Source organism: Triturus cristatus, chromosome 9, assembly GCF_964204655.1.
Source record: "Triturus cristatus chromosome 9, aTriCri1.1, whole genome shotgun sequence".
NCBI lineage: Eukaryota > Metazoa > Chordata > Amphibia > Caudata > Salamandridae > Triturus > Triturus cristatus.
The window spans coordinates 502,323,138-502,341,717 of record NC_140592.1 but is presented as its reverse complement, the minus strand read 5'-3'; the positions used below and the strand labels follow the sequence as shown (position 1 = coordinate 502,341,717).

General features: G+C 45.0%; 1 long non-coding RNA gene across 1 annotated transcript in view; it reads right to left on the bottom strand.

The window, feature by feature from the left end:
• The window catches only part of LOC146798205 (uncharacterized), a 343,242-nt gene that overhangs the window by 61,761 nt on the left and 262,901 nt on the right, over positions 1 to 18,580 (bottom strand). The gene's annotated exons all lie outside the window — the stretch shown is intronic.

Below are 18,580 nucleotides of genomic sequence, written 5' to 3'. Positions count from 1 at the left end.
ACTTTTAACTTTTCTCAGGAACTACTGAACAGATTAACTCCATATATTCAAAAGGCACATCCCTGACCTGAGGACTACCTCTCTGCCAAATTTCAAGTAATTCTGTTCAGCCGTTCGGGCTGTACCTTGGACTAAAGGTCCCTATGGAAAAATGCATGGGGAAAACGCGTTTTGGGACCCCCTTTTTTCTCGGCCCCCACTTGACTAATCACCCCGAGACTTTCAGGGTAGGAGCGGAGCGCCCCACCTATTTTGAAAAATTCGCGAGGATTCGTCAACCGGCGCCAAAGTTATTCAAAATAGAATTTTCAGATTTCCTATGGAAACACGGTCCTAACTATAACTATCTACTGGCGACCGCCAGTAGATAATAACTATCAAAGTATATTTCATACATCAAAAAGAAAACCTTAATTAGTGTTTACTGCAGAAGGACTCAACTGATAAAAAAAAATCTAACTAAAAATAAACTAACCAATAAAATTACACTCTAAACAACTTTAACCAATAACACCTAAATCAACACTATAAAAAGCACACTAATTTAAACAACTAAGGGGCCCATTACGATGCTGGACGGAAAAGCCCTCTGACCGTCATGGTGTTGGAAAGAAATCCCCCACATGGGCCTAGGCATTTCCGTCGGTCAAGTCACGATGCAACGTATGCATAATCAGACTGCTGCGGACGGATGTCACAAAACACAGTCCACCACGGTCGGAAAAGCTGCATATCTGACCGCGGCGGATGGGGAAAGCTGTACAATGGCTCGAAAAGACCGCTCCTGCCGTGGCATGACCGCACGGCCAATTACGATGAGAACGCGGAGCTGGCGGACCAAGCACTGCGCACGCACATAGACCAAATGAATGGCGGACGGAACCAGCCCCAAAACAACGCTGAAGTGTGCCTGTACTCCCTGCCGCCCTCAATCACAACACACACACAACAATGACACACTCCAACCTGCTCCTGGTAGGGAAAGCCATGCGCAACATGTAAGAGACACCTGGAGGTCATCACCCATGTGGACACACCCACATTCCACAGATGGAAACCAACACCTACCTGGGCCAGCAGCCCTTGCACAACACAAGCCGAGACAGAGAGACAGGACACCATTGGCTCACACTGTACAACACCCACCTATCTCCACACAACATCACCCACACACCTCACACACTACACATATCTCCACTATTACCTTGCACTCTGCACCCCTCATTCACTAGTACCATGCCCCCAAAGAAAATGCCCAACAACCACATTTGTCTGGGCACCTGGTCCAACACACCCCACTTGTGCGCTAGAATCAGATGTGGGCAAGGATCCACAGTGAAGTCAATGCCGCAGGGACCACCCTATGCAATGTGCGTGATATCAGGAAGTGGTGGTGCGACCCCAAGGGCCAGGAGAAGCATCCGGCCCAGAGGAATAACGCAGAGGCCTAGAGTACTGGTGGCGTCCCTGCCATTCCACCACCAACCTTCACCGAATGGGAGGAGAAGGTGCCTGCCATAATGCATGTACAGAGTCTCATAGGAACCGGGGGGATTGGAGGCTGTTGAGTACCAACAAAATGATCACATTATAATACAATACACCGTTGTGCACAAGTGTGCCCCAATCGCCCGCCCACATCAAACTCGTGTGGAATGCATGCTTACAACATGAATGGATCACAAGGACAGCATCTTCTCAATCAGCTCAACCTCAAAGGTAGGTGGCAGCTCATGCACCCTGGCCTCCCTCCCAAACAGCATGGCTCACCCTCCCCACCCCACAACCATGTGGCAGCTAACACCGTCGACTCTGCCTCCCAACAGGTAGCTGGCCATCTCACTGGGGAGTGGGATGCTGAGCCCTGACCGTAACACCACAACTCCACATGGCTCTCTGGCTCCCCTCACAAACAGCATGGACCCAAATGACCCCCACAAGGATGTTGCTGCTCATGAGTCTCCAAAGGAGTGATTTACCGAGCCAAAATGAATCCACAAAGTACTTCACTTTCCCACACCTGGCATGACGTCATGCCGTAACTACTCCACCAGTGAGAAGTGAGGAGTGTGACCATGTGCACATCGATGTGCCTGTTGTCAATGCATAGCAGCTAAAAGAATGGACCGCCTGTGGCAGGGCACAAAACAGAGCATGAAAGAGACCCGTACCGAGGCCCCTTATGAAAATGACGGTGCCCAGCACCGCTGAGACCCGGCCCACTCAAAGCCCTATATGTACCTCAACATCATGTGCGACTGATGACATTCTGACGTGAATGCCTAGTAAAGCCAAGGCAAAAGTCATGTCACCCCAATTTGAATGCGGCAAACATGAACAGCTAAGTTGTGCTGTGTGCAGAACATGCTGACAAAAGTGACCTAACTCCAAAAGGTGCCTCAATAGCAACAGAAGGCGAGCGTGCCATGGAAGAGCCCAGCCAGCCCCCTGCCCAGAAGGTGAAGGCTTGGATGCAGACCCCCTCATCCGTTTAGGCGATGCGAACCTACATGTCCCCTCCTGCGTGCACAGGCCAGGCAGTCCACCTATGGTAACAGTTGCACAACGTGTCCTTTCTGTGCCAATATTCTGCTGCTAACTCCCCCATAAGTGATTGTGGATAACCTCACATTCCAACAGTGAAAGCATACTTCAATAAGTGTGCAGGCACAATGAGACTCTGTGTAGACAAGTAGTTGCTCCCACACCAGCCCAAAGACCGTCGGACACCAGGTGTCCCGACCGTCTTGCGCGATTCAGTCATTGCTGAAAACGGCTCTCCCACTATTTTCGTGGGAACTGACACACAGAGTATTGATAGTGTCTGATACTGAAGGCCATTGCACACTTTTATGAGACGTGTGGGCTCTAGCCTTGTCTCTTCCTTACATGCTTTTCCGGAAGTACCACCGGGTGTCAGTCCCCCAATTTGCACACTGCATTTCGCGCTTTCTGACCATTAATTTGGCTGTACAGCTGTGTGCTGTGTCTGAGATTGCTCTCTCGCCATGTCTGGCAGTCCAGTGGGCCAGGCCGAGCCCGGTCTGTTGCAACAGTACAATGCCCACATGCAGCTTCTCTTTGGATGTGTCCCAATTGCTGTGCTGGGCATCACCTACAGGCTAACGTTCCGCTATGCCTACTACACCTGCGTGCAACCCATATTTTTCTGCAGAAGATGTCAGTTTCAGTGGGCCATGGATGGCTACCTTTCAAACACATACCTTGCTGACCTGGATCATGAGCTGTGGGTGACTCCTTTGTTGGTCCACGTGCAAGACTGCTTTGGTGAGACACGTTTATGGGATGCCTTTCAATGTGTCAGGCAGGCTGACAGCTGTGCCTGTGCTTATGCGAAATGGCTCCTGTGCCATGCCTACATTGAAACGCTCTCAGGTTGCAATGGGATGTCCCTTGCAACCTCGTGGTGCGTGGAGCACATCTGTTCCTTCATACTGCTGGATTGGATGGCGGTCCTCTTCGCTGGAGATGAACTGGATCGTCTCTTGGAAATGATTGCCTCCGAAGCTGCCTGTGCCTTCTTGGATTCGTAACTACTTTACAGCAACAGGAACTGTTGGTGACAAAATCAATCATCGTCTCCCTTTCTGCACACCACCTGACAAGATGTGGCATCCAGCTGTCTGACTATGGCTCTGTCTGCATTGGCTTGGACTGTGCTGTGCTCTGCGGTCTATTGCGCTTGGTACCACAGACCAGGGCAAATGGATGCTGTCATCTGACTGTCGTCTGGCATGAGCCCGGCTTCCATTATGCAGCTGTAGCGCACGAAGAAGACATGGAGTTGTTGTTTTGTAAGTACCCAGGGCTCGATTTGAGGGTACACGCAGGTACACGGCGTTCCCACTCTTTGGCTGGGTTTGACGCCGTGCCCCCTGCAAGGCCATTGGTCCCCACAGGGATATGCTTAACTTGTCCCGGTGTACCGTCCAGATTTCGGTAAACGTTCTGCAGCACCTGCACATTGTCTGCAGTCCATTCCCAGCAGCAAAGTGCATGCAGCGAGTGTGCCTGTTTTTCACCTCCAGCCGAGCCTGAGTAAAGGGGCTATCTGGAATCCGTCTGTTTGTACATGCTGACTGGGGTCCGCCTTGAACCTTACATTTGAATGTAGATGCCACAGAGGGGAACCTGTGCACACAGCTTCCCATCTCTACACAGGTACTTAAGGGAGGCATGCTTTTGTCACTATTCTGTCCCTGTATATTAATGCTGACACTGTAAGACCGTCAGATGGGTTGGTCTGTCCCAGTATTTGCACAAATCATGTTAGTCGCACGATTTTCCTTCTTTCATAGAGCTACATTGGGGTGTTGTGAGGTCAAGTGCATTTTGTCTTACATGGTCAGTCCCCCCACTTCAATGTTTAGGACTTGTGCCCTGCAAGTACCTTAATACATGTCTGGCACATGGTAGGTGTCCGCAGAGCTTGTTCACTGCGCGGTCCAGGAGTACTGTCTCAACATTCTGTCCGTGGTCGCAGAAGCCTGTGCCTGGTCATTCTGTTCTGTTCAGGCCATAGCACCCCATATCAACAAGGTCTCACAGCTGCTATCGGACATGGATCCCCTTTGATTGGCATGGGAATGCGGGCCATATGGCCCACACTTGGAGAGTCATCCATCCAGTGATGAGTGTGACACAGCCAATGTTGTGTAATCTCACCATGTATAGTCTAGGTAATGGGTTCTGCTGACAAAAGCCATAGACCATGGACATCCCATATGACTCCTTCCTGCAAGGGGTGGGGGGGTATGCTCGTGATTCGACGTCCAGAGGGGCTATTGATGCCATATCTTGCTTCATGTGAAATGGATATGTCACTGTGGATACTGGATCATTACTCATGAATTTTCAACCTGTAGTGGCACGTATTTAGCATGCTTTGACACTCTAGTAAAAACGTCACATTTGAAAACTTTTCTTGTCTTCAAATTTTCTGCTTGTGTATATGCGCTTGGATGCCTCAGAGTGAGTAGGGGAGCAAGTGAGCCAGTATGGCAATTGTGTCCTGTGCGTAGTGGTGCTTCTGGGTGCTGAGTCCCTCCATGCATGTGTTTTCAACTCCGGCACATAGTCCGGTATGTGCACAAAATCTCTTTGAAATTTGTCTGAGTCTGTGAGATGACAGTAAGGCACACAGACACAGTCATGCTCGCTCATTGTTGCATCATACTCAATGGAAAAAGTGGACGATGAGCTGTAGACGCTGGTCAAGGCCTTCTTCCTCACCACTGTCATAGTCACTGGCCATGTGTGGGTTGGGTGTGGGAGTGATGCTGCTGTCCCACCAGGTCTAGCTGTCATGTGCCGACCCCGGTTACTCTGCACACACGTGTGAGATGATCTGCTACGCCTGTCATACCACTAGCACGATGATGGAGTGGTAGTGTTTGTGGATCCTAGAGACGGGTTCACTTGCCGGTGGTGGTACGAGGCCAATGTATGTGCCATCAATGGCTGCCATCAACATTTGGGATGCCTCCCAGGCAGGAACTGCTCCAGGAATCTTTATTTGTGTGGTTCAGCAATGCATTCGGGTGGGTCACTGCGTGCCCGAGTTGTCATTTACGTCTCTCACCAGGCCTGCTTCAAGGCCCCATTTTGTCTCTCCTCAGTTTAACAAGGGCCAGGGAGACGCAGTCTTTCCTTCCAGATTTTCTTGATAAATGTTGTCACTCTCAAGAAGTGTGTTTTTTCCTTGAGAGGACCTCCTGATGGGATGCAGAGGTTTCCTGAGGTGGAAGTATCAGGCAAGTGACACTTCTCAAGCCCTCACTCATGCCTTCCTCCTCGGATTACCTCTCTCCCACCTTTGTCCATCGCACCTCATTTCTCCATGTCCGCCCGCTCATGTGCTTCTCATTTATTGTGTGGCACTACTGATATGAGTGTGGGGTGTGACAGTGCTTTACATCACGCACACATTGTACAGTGACAATCAGTCATACAGATGTGTAAGTACATCACACAACAGGGAATGTCACGTGAGGATTGCAAGGTGTGGTAATCACATATCATCCATACTGGTGGGCAGGATTATTTAGGGCATTTGGTCAGTAGAAGCACTGACTCAGGACATGTGTGGGGACATTCATGGGGATTTGGTGGGCTTTGCACTTTGCATTTGGCAGGTTGCCACATTCATGGCGGTGCCGCCAAGCTTGCTGGGAGTTGTAGTTGTTCAGGAGTTGGATGCGTGGAGATATCTGGTGCGTATCTCTGCCTTTGAGCGCAGCGGCGACTTGTGTGCTGAAGGTGCAGCCGGTAGTGCAGCGGGAAGGCCTGTGGCGTAGGATCCATGGCGGGTCCGGGGGTTTGGTTAGGTACAGTATCGGCTCTTCCTCTCTGATGTTGTATTTCCGCCATTTGCAAAGTAGTGGTTTTGACGCTGTGGTGGGAAGGACTGTCTGCAACATCGTGATTTGCTTGGCGAATGGAACATGTTTCCGCACGTCGGACCTGTCCTGTTGTCTCCGTCCGCCACCCTTGCATGCGCAAAAAACCTGCGGAGCCTGACAGGCTTGGGCGGACAGAAAATTGCCTCTATGCGTCCTTTGTGATTTGTTGGTCACAATGACTACACCTGGGGCGGAGGACATGACGGTTTTCCGCCACCAGCACGGATGGCCTTCCGTCCGTCATTGTAATGGCCCCTAAATACTTACAAAAAGACACACGCTGCAAGACAAGGAGCCTTCCACATTCTCTCACCAGACCATTAAAGAACAACTACCCTACCAAGTTAGTAAAACTTAGATTTAAACTAAAACGTAAATATTATTAAACTTAAAAACGTAATATAACAAATAAATATTAAAACACACTCCCACTTCTATCTCATTACATAGACTTCCTAAAATAATAAAGTACAATGTGAAAACTATCACAAACCAGCAAAAAGATATAAGAAAGTAAGTATGTATAAATGAATAAAAAACTATAAACTCACCCAAAGAGCAAGCAAAAAAACCTAACAACCTCACACTATTGAAACTACCAACAGATTAACATTTAAAATAAAACATACTTTTTTCCTCAACCAAGAGAAAAGAAAGCGCTTGCTTCACACGAGAACACCCCCAATGGAAAAGCTGCAAAACTGTGTGAAACATCTAAACAGAACATACATGTAAGTATAGAGAATAGAAACAGCTGCATATTTTTAAAAGTAAATAACGAACATACAAAATTAAAATTGTTATATATACTTATACTAGAAGAATACTTTTAGATACAATGCCAACAGCTGCAAAATGCATTGTTTCACAGAAGCAGTTACTAAATCACATGGGCTACACCTACAGTCAAGAAAGTGCATCATCAGAAAATATGAACTGGAAATGTACTAAATATTATTTGAATGCATGCTATGGGAGGGCAACTACAAAAGATGATGTAATTCATGTACGAGAGCACAACCACCCCCAAAATATTATGGAAATATAGGTAAGGGGAATATTCCAGGATATAATAGAGGCAAGCACTAGCTCCCAGGAACCCACAACCAAAATCCTTAAAGGTATGCTACCTAAAGTCCCCGAACAAATAACTACCACCTATCCCTACTTTAGAATGTTTAATTGCACAAACTAAAAAAGCCACCAGGGATATCCCACCTGCCCCTAGAAATACCAAGATATACACATACCTGAACATTTTACAGTTAAATAAAATGAACCTTTCCATATGCATGACAACCAAAATAATGAGAAAGTTATCCTAAAATTATGTTCAGCAAATAACTTAGTAAAATGTAGCCAGTGTCAACATGGATGATGGATGGGACCTTCAAAATGTGTCCCAATTCATTCAGTCAGATAAATACCATTCATGGTCAATATCAAAACACAAATATCCCTTTTATATGTGTCCTACTACCAAATGAACCATGCAGCACTTACTATGTCCTCTTAAACCATATAAAACATAAAACAAATAACTACTCCCCCCTAAAAAATCATAGACTTTGAGAAAGTCATGATTTAAAACATTCTAAAAATTTAACCCCACACAGCCATACAAGGCTTTTACTGTCATTTCAATGAAAGTAAACGGAGACTCCTCCAAAACTCTGCAATAAGGAGTTGATTACAAGTAAGGCTGTCGTAAGACTACCGTTCCATCGGTGACAGTCTGACCGCCGCCACCTCGGCAGACTGACCGCCTGAGTACGAGCATGGCAGTTGGACCGCCACAAGACTGCAGCTGCCACAAGGATCTTGGATCCTGTGGCAAGGGGAGTGGGGAAAGTGACGTGCCAAGGAGGTGGTGCCGATGCTGGCACCACCATGTGATTACGACCTGCCTTTCTGCAGGTATAGAGTTATAATATCGATATTTAAATATCGATGTGCCTACATATCGATGTTTAAATATCGATTTTACACAATCTCGACCTGCAAGAATATCGTCGACCAGAATATCGACATGCAGGTAAGAAACATTGTTTTTTTTAATATCGAAGTTAGTAATATCGTTAGTCAAAATATCGTTGTTAATAACATCAAAATTTATTTTTGTGTTTTGTATTTTAGTATATGTGTTAAAAGTATTGTTTATTTTTGTAATGTATGTTTGAAAGTAATTAATTTTATGTTAAGTAATTTTCCCCTTATTTACCCATTTATTCTTCCATCGACCTTGAGATATACATATATAAAAAATATTTAATTTTCAGAAAGACACACATTCACTGGATGATGTCCTCAGTGATGTTATTAGTGATGTCATTTGAGATGTCATCAGTGATGTCATGAGTGATGTCACTGACCATGTCATGAGTGATGTAATATGTGATGTCATCAGCAGTGCATTGCGGGCGCGCGAGTTATAGTTAGCTGAACTAACTATAACGGGGGAATTTCAATGGTTTTGTACGAGTGAAAAGTCCAGCTAACTATAACGCCCCTGAAACCTATAGTTTCTTCAGTGAATTTCTAACGTTTTTTAAACGCTAATTCCTAACTATAACATGCCTGACTGTCTGTTTAAGTGAGTAATTAAAAGTGTCTCACTTAATACATGGATTAGTAACTAAACTATGTGAATGTGTGCATCACTGTCTCTGTTGTTGTAACATGCTGCATCAGTCGGTCACTAACTAAATGAGTGTGCATATTAGTTATTGATTAGTTGGGTGAGTATTTGTATGGGACACTGAGTTTGTGTGTGGTTGGATGGTGTGTGTAACTCTATGCATAGATGTGTGAATGGTTGATTGACTAGGTGTATAGGTTTAAGAGTGCATGTGGAAACAGTTGTTTGAGTGAATGAGTGTATTTATTTGTGTGTTGGTGAGCAAATATATGTTTTAGTTGTACATCTTCAACAAAGTAAAAAAATCAAAGCCATTGTATGTGAGAGTTGGTGTATATAAATAAGTATGTGTAAGAGTCAGTGATTGTGAGAGTAACTATATGAATGAGTGTATTATTGTAATGGTGATTTTTTAACATATTAACTATGAGTTACTATGTGTTTGAATAAATGAGGTGTTGTTGGATAATTGTGTAAATGTGATTAGTTTTTTTCATGAGTGAGTAGGATGACTGCATAACCGACCCAGATGACTGCTAATGTGTCAATGTCTATATATGTGTATAAGTGCATTTGATAGTGTTCTATTAATTAGTGACTGCATGTATAAGTGATTCTGTTGTTGAATGGGTAGTTGTGTGTGTAGACTTAGGAATCAGTGCGTCGTATGTAGTAACTGGTATTGGTGTGTCAATGGTTTCAAATATGGTACAATGTATTTTACAGTGAGTGATGAAAGGTTATACTAGTGTATGATGAGGTGTATCAGATTGTCACGTGGATGATGTCAAAGTGATGTCATTTGAGATGTCATCAGTGATGTCATCAGTGATGTCACTGACCATGTCATAAATGATGCAATATGTGACATCATCAGCAGTGCATTGCGGGCGCGCGAGTTATAGTTAGCTGAACTAACTATAACGGTGGAATTTCAATGGTTTTGTGCGAGTGAATGGTTCAGCTAACTATAACACCCCTGAAACCTATGTTTTTTTTCTGTGAATTTTAAAGGTTTTTTAAATGCTAATTCCTAACTATAACATGCCTGAAACCTATGGTTTTTTAAGTGAATTTCAAAGGTTTTTTAAATGCTAATTTCTAACTTTAACGTAACTGAAACCTATGGTTTTTTAAGTGAATGTCAAAGATTTTTTAAATGCTAGTTTCTAACTATGCCTACAGAGGTAGGACATGTGAAGAAAGAAGAAAAAACACAGAAAGAAGAAAAAGAAATGCAGAAAGAAGCAACAGAAGTCCTCAAAGACGAAGAAAAGTGCAGGAAGAAGGAAGACGTGCAGAAAGAACAAACAGAGAAGCAGAAAGAGTCTTTGATGCAAAATCATCCTGTACCCTCAACTTTTTCAGATGGGTACTGGTAGTAACTGACTCTGACTAACCAGTCCTAGAGCCAGTGCTATGTTAAAAGACACTTAGAATACAGTTAAAATACCTACATACACTAGGGAACACTATGCGTTGGGGTACCCCTGTTATTAGCATGACCTCCTCGGTAAGCCCCTAGTATATAATAGGGCAGGGGGAAAAAACTACCTCTTAAAACACACCACAGGGTGTGTTTGCACACCGGTTGAAGGGAGGGGGGGCTGAGCTGACGTTTGCAAACACACCCTGTGGCCGTTTTAATTTGGGGGATAAAGTCCCCTTGAATCCTGAGTGTCCCTTGGGTACAACTAGCCCATCAGGTATCTCTAGTTAGCACCACAGAGCTGTGTTGCAGAGAAAATGGGCACGGCCTGGACCACCTCTCTGCAATGCAGCACAGTGGCGCTTACTGGAAGCACCTGGTGGACTAGTTGGCCCCCATGGGCCCTCAGGATTGAAGTGGAATTATTTCCCCAACTTAAAACACGTCACCTCAGGCACGTACCCTCCCTTCCCCACTGTGTAAACACGCCCTGTGGCCATTTTAAGTTGGGAGATGAACTCCCCTTGAATCCTGAGGGTCTCTAGGGGCAAATTAGACCATTAGGTACGTCCAGTAAGCACCATTGCAGAGAGGTGTAAAAAGGGGCACAGCCTGCACCACCTCTCTGCAACGCAGCGCAGTGGCGCTTACTGGAAGCACCTGGTGGGCTAGTTGGCCCCCAGGGCCCCTTAGGATTGAAGAGGAATTATTTCCCCAACTTAAAACACGCCACAGGGCATGTTTGCACACGTCACCTCAGGCCCCGTCCCCTCCCTTCACCACTGTGTAAACACGCCCTGTGGCCGTTCTAAGTTGAGAGATTAAGTCCCAACACGTGTCAACTCAGGCCCCGCCCCCTCCCTTCACCACTGTGCAAACGTGCCCCGTGGCACATTTTAAGTTTAGGGATTGACTCCCCTTGAATACTGAGGGTCCCTGGGGTGCAACTAGCCCACCAGCTACCTCCATTAACCGCCTCAGAGCTGCGTTGCAGAGAGGTGTAAAAAGGGGTGTGACCTCATTACACCTCTCTGCAATGCATCCCCCTGGCGCATACTGGAGGTTCCTGATGGGCTAGTTCATCCCCAGGGACACCCAGTATTCAAGGGGAATTCATGCCCCATCTGCAAACGAACCCAGAGTGCTGCAGGGAGGGGGCGAGACCTCTGGCATGATGCCAGTTTTTTCTTTTCTTTTTTTTTTTTAAGAAGTGGGGCTGTGAGGCCCCCTTTCTTTTCCTATTTTATTGGCCCTGGATTGCTAACATTCTATATTTATTACAAAAGTGTGGAACGCCTGACGTAATCTTGATGTAATCAAAACTGTAATACCTAGAGCATTTCCTTTAGAAATTACATATATGAGAGGGTCTTATTTGCATCAAAATTATGGAAAGTTCTCTGAAAAACCAAAATGAGGACATGTTATGTTATGTTATGTTACGACTATTTATTGTGCGCACAGATACTCCAGCCAAGGAGCGTCCCGGCGCAGAGACAAGGTAGCACGTAACACAACCACAGGCTAAAAACAGATGCTAAGAGCCAGCTAAAACAAAAAGGTTTTTATGGCCCTCCGAAAAGTCAGAAGGTCCTCCAGCAAGCGGATTTCAACAGGCAAGGAGTTCCATGCTGACGCAGCCATTACCCTAAACGAGCGTCCTCCCATGCGGCTAAGCCTGAATCTGGGAACCACCGCAAGGGCCAGACCCTGAGAGCGAAGGCTACGGGCAGGGACATAGAAAGACAGACAACTCGACAGAATTTCCGGGCCTGTACCTCGCAAGATTTTAAAAGCAAGGCACAATACCTTGAAGAGGATGCGCTTCCTAACCGGAAGCCAGTGTAGGGAGCGAAGGACACCTGTAACTGAGCAAAATCTAGGCAAGCCAACGATCGCCCTCGCCGCAGCATTCTGAACCCGTTGTAAGCGGGTTAGTTCAGCCTGGTTAGCCCCAGCCAGGAGAGAGCTGGCATAATCCAGGCGGGAGATGATAGTAGCCTGGATCACCAGCTGCCTGGTCGGGGCGTCAAAGAACTTGAGAACAGGTCTCAAGCCCCTCAGGAGACCGAAACAACAGGCCGCGGTTCTTTTAGTATGGCCTACAAAGGAGAGGCCCGCATCCAGCCATACCCCCAGATTTTTCACTTCCGATACCGGGATCGGAGTAGGTCCCAACTCTGAGGGCCACCAGTGGTCACCCCACAGCTCCACTCCCTTCCCGACGACCATCACCTCTGTTTTAGTGGCGTTTAGCTGAAGGCAGTTGCCTGTCAGCCAACTAGCCACCGCCTTCAGTCCGGACTGAAACCTGGGGGCCTCAATCTCCGCATCCCCGCTGAGAGTAACCGCCAGCTGAGTGTCGTCAGCATATGAGACCAAAGTAAGGCCCCACTGCCTAGCGACATCCGCCAGCGGTCTCACGTAAAGATTAAACAACGTGGGACTCAGTGAGGACCCTTGCGGAACCCCCATGGCCAGTGGTTGGTAATTGGACTTGAAGGGAGGGATGGCAACACAGAAGGAGCGGTCATCTAAAAAGGAGCGGAACCATTGCAACACCTGACCGCCAATGCCAGTCTCCTCGAGCCGACGCAGGAGGATGCTGTGGTCTACCGTATCAAAGGCGGCGCGAAGATCTAACAAAATAAGCGCCGCCGTTTGACCAGCATCCAACCTTGCCCGGAGGTGTTCCACCATCACAAGTAGTGCAGTTTCCGTACTGTGCCCAGCACGGAATCCGTTTTGTGTGGGGTCGAGGGCATTGGTCCGAGTCAGATGTTCAGACAGGGCCAGGTTAACGTGGGCCTCCGTGATTTTGGCTGGCCAGGGTAACAACGAGATGGGGCGATAGCTCTCAGGCTTGGAAGGGTCCAGGGTGGGCTTTTTAATGATCGGGGACACCACAGCTTGTTTCCACTTAGATGGAACGGTTCCCGTTTCCAAGGAGAGGTTGACAAGGGAGCATACGGCTGTACGCCCCATAAAAGCCTGATCTCGGAAGAGAGCAGGCCTTACTGGATCGGATGGGGACCCAGATTTGACTTGCAGCGCAAGTTTGTCAAAACCATCCAAGGTAAGGGGGGGGGAAACAAGCAGTGTAGCCTGATGATGGACCCCATTTATACTTTCCTCAGTGAACCCTATGCTAGGGAATGTCCTATATATAGCTTGGACCTTCCCCAAGAAGTAAGATGCAAGGGATTCACAATGGGAAAGAGAGCTCACGGTCGTAGAGGTAGTCCGCTTCGCTGTGAGATCTTTTCTGAGTTTTCAAATAGCGACAAAGCACTTTTAAATTATTTGTTATCTTTATGTTTTTTATCCAGATGACCACTTGATTAAATGTTGCACTTAGGGGAGAGGATGTGGTGTTTCTTCCAGAGCTGCAGACTTTGCAACTGGGGAACCAGGTTGGAGTGTCTGCTTCAGCTCGACATTCTGTGATTCTGGTCAAATCACTTAATCTCCCCATGTCTACAACCAAAATGAATTTGTTCTTGTGTGATGTAACCAATGCTCATGTAAAGCACTCCAATACTTGACAAGTCTGCACTATATAAAACTGCAAAAACACAAAAAATAAAAAGTGTTTTGCACACTTCTGTCATCGGGCTACATGTGGGCTACATCTGGGTGATATTTGTGCTACATTAAGGCTCTTTTGTCTCTGGTGGCCATCTTGGGAGATGTATGTGTTATGAAGTTTCCTAATTTCCTCTTTTACTGCAGTCTCCTCAGGAGGAAATGCTTTCAGTTTTTTACTTTGATTCCATCAAGAAGGTATTCAGATATGTCACACATTTGCCATAAATTCTGAATGTTAGCACTCTAGTTGCTCATTAGATCACTTTAGTGAAGCTACTACCCACCACGGAAGTCTGCTGCTGGTATTAAAAGTGCATGTTTCAGTCTGCATGTCAGAATTTCTTTATGAAATAGAAGAGGATTTAAGAAGTCACTCAAAATGTGCCCTAATTTTTCTTTCTTCAGCACAAATCATAATTTCTATGACAAAATGAACCCCCTCAGTGTGTTCCTTTTTAAATTAAATGTTTTAAGTGTTACCAGTTTATTCCAATCAAGATGGCTTCAGGTGTGCCATACTTTTGTCATAAGTAAGACAGTAAGCGCTCTAGTTGTTCTTAAGAACACTCTAGGACATTCTGTCATTGGGCTATACTTGGGCTCCATCTAGGTGATATTTGTGCTACATTTGGGCTCTTTTGTCTCTGGTGGCCATCTTGGGAGCCTTAGTTTTCTAATTTCCTCATTTACTGCAGTCTCCTCAGTAGGAAACACTTTCAGTTTTTTACTTTGGTTCCATCAAGAAGGCATTCAGATGTGTCACACATTTACCATAAATTCTGAATGTTAACACTCTAGTTGCTCATTAGATCACTGTAGTAAAGCTACTGCTCACCAGGGAAGTCTTCTGCTGGTATTCAAAGTGCATGTTTCAGTCTGCATGTCAGAATTTTTTAATGAAATAGAAGAGGATTTGAGAATTCAAAATGTGCCCTAATTTTTCTTTCTGCAGCACTAATCATAATTTCTACGGCAAAATGAACCTCCTCATTTTGTTCTTTTGCAAATTAAATGTTTTAACTGTTACCACTTTATTCCAATCAAGATGGCTTCAGGTGTGCCATACTTTTGTCATAAGTAAGACTGTTAGCACTCTAGTTGTTCTTTAGAACACTCTGGGACATTCTGTCATTGGGCTATACTCGGGCTACATCTGGGTGATATTTGTGCTACATTTGTGCTCTTTTGTCTCTGGTGGCCATCTTGGGAGACTTATTTGTTATGAAGTTTCCTAATTTCCTCATTTACTACAGTCTCCTCAGTAGGAAATGCTTTCAGATTTTTACTTTGATTCCATCAAGAAGGTATTCAGATATGTCACACATTTGCCATAAATTCAGAATGTTAGCACTCTAGTTGCTCATTAGATCACTGTAATAAAGCTACTGCTCACCAGGGAAGTCTGCTGCTGGTATTGAAAGTGCATGTTTCAGTCTGCATGTCAGAATTTTTTAATAAAATAGAAGAGGATTTGAGAAGTCACTCAAAATGTGCCCTAATTTTTCTTTCTGCAGCATTAATCATACTTTCTATGGCAAAATGAACCCCCTCATTTTGTTCCTTTTTAAATTAAATGTTTTAAGAGTTACCACTTTATTCCAATCTAGATGGCTTCAGGTGTGCAATACGTTTGTCATAAATTGGAGTGTTAGTACTCTAGTTGTTCTTTAGAACACTCTGGGAAGCTGCAGTAGAACACAAAGGAATCAACTGACAGTCTCTGCCCTTGTTGGATGTACATGTTTTACTGAGAATGTCAGACTTCATTCTCACATGACTGAGAAAGATAATGTGAATTTACAGAAAATATGCTCTCAGTTTAGCTTATAGATCACCATCCAAACCTCTGTGGGAAAAGCATGAGAAAATAGTTTTCTCTCAAACATGATTCATGATATCCCAGCAGAAGGCTTTTTCACATGGTGAAATCACCTTAGAACACACCACAATTCCTAAAATGAGTCTGGTACCATCAACAAATGATTTATAATGTAACTAAAGTCTTAAAATCTTCTATTAACTGCAATGCTTTTTAATGAGGTGCTATCATGTATATTGATCCCAAGATGTCTGCCAACACTTCTTGGATGAAGTGCTGACAGCCAATCAGATCTCACGATGAGATGTGTGGTTAGGCTCTGCCCAGATATATATGTGATTTTACTTTAGAGTTTCTCAGGAACTACTGAACGGATTTACACCATTTAACCAAAAGGCCCGACTCTGAACCAAGGGCTACCCTTTTGACAAATTTGGTGTAATTCTGTTCAGCAGTTCAGGCTGTAGCTGCGACTAAAGGTTCCTATGGAAAATTGCATGGGGAAAACACTTTTTGGCACCCCCCTTTTTTCTCGCCCCCAGCTTGAAGAATCACCCTGAGACTTTCAGGATAGGAGCGGACCGGAGCTGGCCAAAAGTTTTGAAAATTTCGCGAAGATTCGTCTTTCTGCGCCAAAGTCTTCTTTGTTGGATTAAATTGACGGCTGGTCCCAGTCGTGGGAGAAGCCCTGCCATGGAAGTATGGACTGTGCTGTGGCCACTGACAGGCAGCACAAAGGGCAGAGAAGCCGTTTTTGGGAGGTTACAAGATGCAACATGGTGAGAGCGGGACTCTTTTCCAGACCCACTGGGGATTTCATTGTCCAAATTTTAGTCTGCAAGCAACTCACTGTAGTTTTATTTTACGGCACTACAATAACCAGCATGCTCAGCAAGAACCAACGCTCACTAGGGCAGCAGGTGGGACTATTTCAGTAATGCCAGTGTGCTTCACGTATTAAGGACTTTGCCTCTGAGGAAATACTGTGTGAAGCATGAAATGCGTTAGGCTGTGTAATTTTTGGAACAGACTTCCATCCAGTGTGTTGCAACCTCTCAAATAAAAACGAAATTCCAGCTATCTGCGTGGGCTCTCCTAAATGGGTATCTTCTTTGTTGGATATATATATATGTTTATATATATAAGTTTATATTTATATTACAGGTTTATGTATATATATGTATTTATAATTTTTATTATGTTTCTAACATGTTATAATTAAATAAAATAATTATTTATTAATCTTATTATTAATATATATAATTTTATTTAAATATGTATGTTTAATTTTTGTTTTTGTTTATATTACATTTATCATTTATACTTTTTAACAATTCTAACTATGTATATATTAATTAAATTTATTATTTAATTAATGATATATTATTTTTCCGACATTTAAAAAAATTATATTTTAAACAACAATATTTTAAACAACGATATTTTGGTTTCGATATTTTTGTACTTACCTTTGTAGAGATAGGATGTCAATATTCTGTCCATCGATATTCTGTACTCAATATTCTTGTAGGTCGATACTCGGTCCGTCAATATTCTGTCAGTGATCCCTTTCTGCAGCCCACCATGAAAGGGTTGGAGGAAAGGCAGGGAAGGGGCACCAACCAGGGCCCCATGCAATTTTGTCCATTGGGAACTGTGCATGGGGGCACATGGTGTGCCCCCTCTGTTCACAGTGTCATGCATGCACGGTGTGCCATAGATCACATGGTGCATGGTACACAGTGTGCCCGATGTGCAAGTGTTGCTGCACTGTGGCAACATGTGATGCAGGCTCTTTCTATGAGCTGAAGCATGCTGCTTCCATGGCACCGCCACAACACTGCCAGCCCAGCGGTAAGGTCAAAATGAAGTGTTCAGGATGCCGCCGTCTTGGCGGGGCTCTCCCGACCACCACAAAGGTGATCTGGCGGTCAGAACACCAATCTCTTTATCGGGGCCTGTCTGTAAAATATTCTACAAACTGCCAATTTGCCTTTGAAATTAAAAAAACTATAGCACTAGCCTATGTCCCTGTCACAGAGGTAGCCAACCACTACAATGTACTTATTGAAAGCCATTTCTACCAACATAATGAAGACAAACTATGGGGTCTATTAGTATGGTGGTCGGAAAATTACCACAACCGCCATGGTAGCGTAAATCAACCGCCCGCCGGTCCTGCTGCAAAACATTCTGACCGCGGCAGAACGAGGCCACCAAAGACCTCCCATAGCATGCAGAGCAGGTGGAAATCTGTCCGCAGGTGGTCAAATTCACGGCGGAAACACACCAAACCGCCGCCAGGATTTCCCCGATGTGACAGCGGGACGTTCCGCTGTTTCCGACCACCGCGGTCGCAAACAGTGATGAATGGGAGATTGCTCCAATTGTTTGAAATGGTCTCAGGTCTCAAAATCAACCACTCGAAATCATGGGCTCTAAACCTTACGATACCTGCTGAGGAAATCCATGTGCTCCAGTCTCTTGTCCCCTATCAATGGGCATCACAGTCCATCCGGTACTTCAGGCTCAATCTGACCCCCAATCTTGCCACGTGGTAACAAAAGAAATGGCAGGAGTGTAAAAAGGCTGTCTTAATAGACCTGAGAGCATGGAAATCCCTCCCACTCTCCTGGTTGGGGCATTTGAACATGGTCAAAATGTCGATATTCTCAACCATACTT